Below are 8,266 nucleotides of genomic sequence, written 5' to 3' on the forward strand. Positions count from 1 at the left end.
AGTGCTGGGATTACAGGCTTGAGCCACCGCGCCCGGCCGATCTCCTAACATTGTGATCCACCTGCCTTGGCCTCCCAAAGTGCTGGGATTACAGGCATGAGCCACCGCATCCGGCCAGCTCATGCACATTTTTATGCTCTGTCTTATCTCGATTTGAATTCTGATGCCTTGGTTTAAACTAATAAAGATGTATTCTTTGCCTACTTAATCTATGGAACTACGTATTAAAAAGAAACATATAATTTAATGTTTGCTTTTCTTCATATTGTCAAGCACACCTTGAGTTCCTTTACAGAGCTCATCCTTGTACTAGGTAGGTACTGTGAAAGAGAACAATGGCCCACATTTGCAAAGTGTTTGCTTAGTACCAGGAACTATTAATATGTTGGTAGTTTTACATGTATTACCTCATTAATGGTCACAGTAACTCTGTGGAGTAACTATTTCTATTTTATGGAGGAGGAAATTGAGACTTGGAGATTAAGGATTTGTTCAAAGCCACCCAGCTAGCTAGTAAGTAACCTTAACATATGCTCTTTTAAAGGAGTGGGCTTCTCACACCTCCAACCATCTGATCTTTGACACACCTGACAAAAACAAGCAATGGGGAAAGGATTCCCTGATGGTGCTGGGAGAACTGGCTAGCCATATGCAGAAAATTGAAACTGGACCCCTTCCTTACTCCATAAGCAAAAATCAGCTCAAGATGAATTAAAGACTTAATTATAAAACCCCAAACTATAAAAACCCTAAAAGAAAATCTAGGCAGTACCATTCAGGACATAGGCATGGGCAAAGATTTCGCAATGAAGTTGCCAAAAGCAATTGCAACAAAAGCAAAAATTGAGAAATGGTTATCTAATTAAACTAAAGAGCTTCTGCACAGGAAAAGAAACTATCATCGGAATGAACAGACGGCCTACAGAATGGGAAAACATTTTTGCAAGCTATCCATCTGACAAAGGTCTAAAATTCAACATCTACAGGGAACTTACACAAATTTACAAGAAAAAAACAACCCCATTTAAAAAGTGGGCAAAGGACATGAACAGACACTTCTCAAAAGACAACATACATGTGACCAACAAACATGAAAAAAGCTCGACATCACTATCATTAGAGAAATGCAAATCAAAACCACAATGAGATACCATCTCTCACCAGTCAAAATGGCTATTATTAAAAAGTAAACAACAACAAAAACAAAACACGTGCTGGTGAGATTGTGGAGAAAAAGGAATGCTTTTACACTGTTGATGGGAGCGTAAATTAGTTTAACCATTGTGGAAGACAGTGTGGCGATTCCTCAAAGACCTAGAGGCAGAAATACCATTTGACCTAGCAATCTCATTACTGGGTATATGCCCAAAGGAATATAAATTGTTCTGTTATAAAGAGATATGCACGCTTATGTTCATTGCAGCACTATTCACAATAACAAAGACATGGAATCCACCCAAATGCCCATCAGTGATAGACTGGATAAAAAAAGTATACATATACACAATGGACTACTATGCAGCCATAAAAAGGATGAGATCATGTCCTTTGCAGGCACATGGATGGAGCTGGAAGCCATTATCCTTGGCAAACTGATGCAGGAACAGAAAACCAAATACTGCACGTTCTCAAGTGGAAGCTGAATGATGAGAACACATGGACACATGGTGGGAACAGCACCCACTGTGGCCTGTCAGAGGATGAGGAGTGAGAGGAGGGAGAGCATCAGGAAGAATAGCTAATGGATTCTGGGCTTAATCCCTAGGTGATGGGATGATCTGTGCAGCAAACCACCATGGGATGCATTTACCTATGTAACAAACCTGGATGTACTACACATGTATCCCTGAACTTAAAAGTTGGAAAAAATAAATGAAGGAGTGGTCTTTAAACATGTTTGCTCAATTATCTCTGAAATTTAAAAAAAAAACTTCATATTCCTTGTACGTTTAAAACTGACTTTTTAAATTATAATTTTAAATAGTTGTAGAGAATAACTTCTGTTTAAATATTGATATTAAAATATAACTTTTTTCATCCAGTGGGTTTTAAAAATCATACACATTATCCATTAAAAAATGCTTGAACAATCTCTTCGTTAAGGTTGGAAATTTAACGTTGTATCTTTTTCCATTGAACTCCTACGTCCATTTTACTTTCTTTGCAAGATTACATTGTAATTGATACAGTTTATGCTTGTCTTTTATTGATCATGCTGTTATTTCTCTACAATAAAAACATATATAAATTGGAATTGTTTATATTAAATTTTTTTCTGTTGCCATTAGGCTTTCTTTTGCATTAAGCGAATATTTTCTAGTGTAACATTTTAATTCCTTTAATGATTATATATATATGTATAATTTTTTTGAGACAAAGTCTCGCTGTGTCTCCCTGGCTGGAATGCAGTGGCACAGTCTTGGCTCACTGCAACCTCAGCCTCCCGGGTTCCAGCGATTCTTGTACCTCAGCCTCCCGAGTAGCTGAGACTACAGGCCCACCATGCCTGGCTAATTTTTTGGGTTTTTAGTAGAGACAGGGTTTCACCATGCTGCCCAGGCTGGTCTTGAACTCCTGAGCTCAGGCAATCTGCTCGCCTCTGCCTCTCAAAGTGCTAGGATTACAGGTGTGAGCCACCATGCCCGGCCCAGAATGTATTTTTAAATTGTTTCTTAGGGGTTGCTCTAGGGCTTACTATATTCATTTTATCAGTAACAGTCATGTGTTGCTTAACGACAGGGATATGTTCTGAGAAACGGGTCATTAGGCAGTTTTGTTGTGTGAACATCATAGAGTGTACTTGCCTAAACCCAGTGGTATAGCCTACTGTATATATAGGCTATGCAGTACAGCCTGTTGCTCCTGGGCTATAAACCTGCACAGCATGTTACTGAATACTGTAGGCAACTGTGACACAATGGTATTTGTGTATGTAAACATAGAAAAGGTATGTACGAATATGGCATAAAATAAAAAAATTTTAAAAAGATAAAAGTTGATATGGCTGTTTGGAGCACTTACCATAAATGGAGCTTGCAGGACTAGAAATTCCTCTGAGTGAGTCAGTGAGTGAATGTGAAGGCCTAGGCCATCACTCTCCACTACTGTAGACTTTATAAATATTGTATGCTTCGGCTAGACTATATTAATAAAGGCATCTTTCTTTTTCAATAATAAGTTAACCTGAGGTTACAGTAACTATAAACTTTAAAAATGTTTTAAACTTTTTGTTTCTTTTGTAATAACATTTAGCTTAAACACACATTGTACAGCTATGCAAAAATATTTTTTCTTTATATTCCTATGCTATGAGCATTTTCTTTTCTATTTTTAATTTTTTTTTTTTTACTTTTTAAACTTTTTTGTCAAAAACTAAGACACAAACACACACATTAGCCTAGGCCTACACAGGGTCAGGATCATCAATGTCACCGCCTTCTACCTCCACATCTTGTTCCACTGGAAGGTCTTCAGGGATGGTAACATGCATAGAGCTGTCCTCTCCTCTGATAACAATGCTTTTTTCTGGGTACCTCCTGAAGGACCTGTCTGAGGCTGTTTTACAGTTAACATTTTTTTTTTTAAGTAGGAGTATATTCTAAAATAATGATTAAATAGTATAGTATAGGTATTAAATACATAAGCCAGTAGCATGGTTGTTTATTATCACTCTCAAGTATTACGTACTGTATGTAACTGTTTGTGCTAGACTGGCAGAGCAAGAGGTTTATTTACACTAGCATCACCACAGACATGTGAGTAATGTGTTTTGCTATATCGCCTTATGATGGCTATGATGTCACTAGGTGACAGGAATTTTTCAGCTCCATTATAATCTTACAGGACCACTATCCTACATATGGTCTGCTGTTGACCAGATGTCCTTCTGTGATGCATAACTTTATTTCCTTCAGAAAATCATGGGGCTTTAAGTGTTACTTTTCTTCTGGATTGTGTTGTAATTGCAATTATTGTTAAGTGTATAGTTGATCAAAACGGTATAAATTTAGGCATTTTGATAATTAAGATCAAAACAGTATAAATTTATGCATTTTGATAATTACCCCCTTTTTTTTTTTTGAGACAAAGTCTTGCTCTCTCACCCAGGCTTGGGTGCAGTGGGTGATCACAGCTCACTGCAGCCTTGAGCTCCTGGGATCGAGCGATTATCCCCACCTTAGCCTGCCAAGGAGCTGGGACTACAGGCATGGACTACCATGCCATCTAGTTTTTGTATTTTTGTATTTTTTGTTTGTTTGTTTGTTTGTTTTAGATGGAATCTCGCTCTGCTGCCCAGGCTGGAGTGCAGTGATGCAATTTCAGCTCACTGCAACCTCTGCTTCCTGGGTTCAAGTGATTCTCCTGCTCAGCCTCTCTAATAGCTGGGATTATAGGCATGGGCCACCATGTCCGGCTAATTTTTGTATTTTTAGTAGAGACAGGGTTTCACTGGCCAGGCTGGTCTCAAACTCCTGACCTCAGGCGATCCGCCTGCCTCAGCCTCCCAAAGTGCTGAGATTACAGGCTTGAGCCACCACACCCGGCCAATTTTTGTATTTTTTGTAGAGACAGAGTTTCACCATGTTGCCCAGGATGATCTCAAATTCCTGGATTCAAGCTATCCTCCTGCCTCAGTCTCCCAAATTGCTGGGACTACTGGCATGAGCCACTGTACCCAGCAAACATAAAAACTTTTATTGGAAATACATTTCTTAATGATAGAGGTTGGTTGTGATCCCCTCCTCCCTAATTTGTTAGTGCATCCGTAGGTGAATATACTTAGAGCTGGAATTCAGTAGGGGTCAGCATACATTTTATTCTAAATTTAAAAAATAGATAGAAGCTTGAGAAATAGCAATGTTATAAATCAGTAGATGAGAACTGAGAGATTTTGCAGGAGCAACATCACTTAGTTCTTTGAATTTCTGAGTGTCATGCCAAAAAAAAGTATAAGATGGGAAAAGATAGAAAATGTACTGCTGGCCCTGTCTGGAGGTTTTTATACCTTAGACAGTACATAAGGGAGAATTTCTGAAGGAGAAAAATACGACTTTTTTGGCTTAGTGGGAGAAGGAAGATTGTACAAGGAACTGTGGGACAGGAGACCCAGCGTAATGCCACCACCGTCTGTAGTCTGCTCAGTCAATTTTAGGAAAGAATATGTCTGGATGTTTATACCTTAAAACCATCCATGACCATGTACTACTGGGAAAGTCTTTAGGATTAAACAAATGTCAGCATGAAGAAAGCCTTTTAAAGTAGTAATCTCCAAAAATAAAACAAGCTGATCCAAGTCTCACTATTCAACACTAGGGTGTTATACGACAAAGAATTATAATACTACCCTATGCAATATACCATGCAGGAAGCACTTTACATATAAGCTGGCATTTAATAAATATTTGTTATTTTAATTTGAAAAGTAAGTTGTCTTTAAAAAATTGCATTTACGTTCATTCTGTCTGTCTCCTGTTGTAGTCTGGTTTGCCCCACGATGCCACTGAAATTGCTTTTAATGGGATCACCAGTACTTTAAATATCACTTGAGTCCAGTAGGCATTTAAAAATCTTTGACTTCTTGTTAGCTTTTGTTGAGCTTGACCACTTTTCTCTGTCATATTGTTTTTCCACGATTTTCTGGGACATGAACCTCTTTCAATTTTCCTTCTACCTCTCTGCTTTTTTCTAGTTTCTTCTGCATGCTCCTCTTTCAAAACCCTTTTCTTAAATATTGGTGTCTATGAGTTCTGTCTTAAGCCTCCTCTCATTTTACTCTATAAAAGTTCCCAAACATTTCTCTCCTCATGCTGTGGCTTCAGTTACTCATTTGTTTATTATTTTATTATTTTTTTGAGACAGGGTCTTACTAAGTTGCTCAGGCTGGAGTGTAGGGGCACAGTCTTGGCTCACTATAACCTCTGCCTCCCGGGCTTAAGCATTCCTCCCACCTCGGCTTCTCGAGTAACTGGGATTACAGGCATGCACCACTATGCCTAGTTAATTTTTGTATTTCTTGTAGAGACAGGGTTTTGACGTGTTGCCCAGGCTGGTCTCAAACTGCTCAGCTCAAGATCCTCCCACCTCAGCTTCCCAGTGTTGGAGTTAAAGGCTTGAGCCACCATACCTGACCCATCCTGTGTGTTTGTAATGTTAATTTGTATCTCCAGCCCGGATGGCTCTCCTGAGCTCTAGCTGGAGGAAGCTCCAGCTTCGTCCTTAGCACCTGTACCTAGATGTCTTCTTAAATGTGTACTTTGGAACTGAACTTTTCATCTTCCCTCTAACCTGCTTCCCTGTGTTTCTGTATCTCAGTAAATGACACCTCTGTCTAAGCAATTGCCCAAGCCAGCCTCCTAAGTGTCATTCATAATTCTTCCTTTCCTTTATCCCTCATGATGCCAATTAATTATTCTACTTCCTAAATATGTTACAAAAATTTATCCACTTCTGACTGTCCTCAGTGTTGCTATCTGTGCCAAACCAACCTCTCTAGCTTCTATTACTCATAACAACCTTCCTGCTGGCATCTTCACTTCATGCTGTACATGGCAGCTGAAGAGGCCCACTCAAAGTTTTAATCTCATCATGGCATCCTTGCTTAAAGCCCTTCAATGGCTTCACATCACCCTTGAGATAAATTTCAGACTCTTTAACATGCATTACAAGGCTCTTTGGATCCTACTCTTCCTTATCTACATAGCCTTGTCTCTGGGTCTTCGCCCTGACACACTAAAGCCTAAAGCAACTTTTCTTTTTCAAATACTGTGGTTTATCAAATATATGTGCGTGTATTTCCTTGACTTCTGCTTTCTTTGAATCCTTCCATATGCTTTGTTTTTGCCTGGACCATTTTGCCTGATTAACTCCTTCTAGTCCTCTGGTCCCAGCTTAAAATAGCACTCCTTCAGGTGGGCTGCCTTGAATCTGCAGGTTAGGTTCTATTATGTGTTCAAATAGCACAGTGTATTTCCTCTGTATGTAATCATCACACTTTAATTACTTGTCTCTTTCATAGTATACTATCTTGTAAGCTTAGCGAGGACCGGGATCATCTTTATCTTGGTCTCTGCTTTCTTTTTAATTTTTAACTTTTAATTTTTGTGGGTACATAGTAGGTGTATATATAAATGGGGTACATGAGATATTTTGACACAGGCATACAATGCCTAATAATTACATCAGGGTAAAAGGGGTATGCCTCACCTCAAGCATTTATCCTTTGTGTTACATATAATTCAATTGTGCTCTTTTAGTTATTTAAAAATGTACAATAAATTATAGACTGTAGCCACCTTGTTGTGCTATTAATTACTAGATCTTATTCATTCATTCATTTTTGTTTTCTTTTTTTTTTTTTGAGATGGAGTCGCCTGTCACCCAGGCTGGAGTGCAGTGGTGTGATGTCTGCTCACTGTAGCCTCCGCCTCCTGGGTCCAAGTGATTCTTCTGTTTCAGCCTCCCAAGTGCCTGGAATTACAGGCACGTCCTACCATGCCTGTCTAATTTTTGTAATTTTAGTAGAGATGAGGTTGCACCATGTTGGCCAGGCTGGTCTCGAACTCCTGACCTCAGGTGATCCGCCCGCCTCGGCCTCCCAAAGTGCTGGATTATAAGTGTGAGCCACCATGCCTGGCCCTTGGGCTTATTCATTTTAACTATATTTTTGTACCCATTAACCATCCCCCCACCCTGCTACCCTTTCCAGCCTCTGGTAACCGTCCTTCTACTCTCTATTGCCGTGAGTTCAATTGTTTTAATTTTTAGCTTCCATAGGTAAGTGAGAACATGCAAAGTTTGTTTTTCTGTGCCTGGCTTATTTCATATAACATAATGACCTCTAGCTCCATTCAGGTTGTTGCAAATGACAGGATCTCATTCATTTTTATGGCTGAATTGTACTCCATTGTGTATATGTACCACATTTTCTTTATCTATTAATCTGTTAATGAACACTTAGGTTGCTTCCAAATCTTGGCTATTGTGAATATTGCTGCAATAAACATGAGAGTGTGGATATCTCTTCAATAAACTGATTTCCTTTTTTGGGGGCTATACCTAGCAGTGGGATTGCCAAATCATATAGTAGTTCTATGTTTAGTTTTTTTGAGGAACCTCCAAATTGTTCTCCATAGTGGTTGTAATAATTTACAATTCCACCAACAGTGTATGAGGGTTGCCTTTGCTCCACATTCTCTGTAGTATTTGTTATTGCCTGTCTTTTGGATAGAAGCCATTTTAACTGGGGTGAGATGATATCTCATTGTAG

The 8,266-nt window shown here is 39.0% G+C and overlaps 1 protein-coding gene across 1 annotated transcript in view; it reads left to right on the top strand.

The window, feature by feature from the left end:
• Positions 1 to 8,266, top strand: part of ATG2B (autophagy related 2B) — an 83,151-nt gene that overhangs the window by 7,725 nt on the left and 67,160 nt on the right. The window lies entirely within an intron of this gene.

Source organism: Mandrillus leucophaeus, unplaced genomic scaffold, assembly GCF_000951045.1.
Source record: "Mandrillus leucophaeus isolate KB7577 unplaced genomic scaffold, Mleu.le_1.0 Scaffold4, whole genome shotgun sequence".
Lineage (NCBI taxonomy): Eukaryota > Metazoa > Chordata > Mammalia > Primates > Cercopithecidae > Mandrillus > Mandrillus leucophaeus.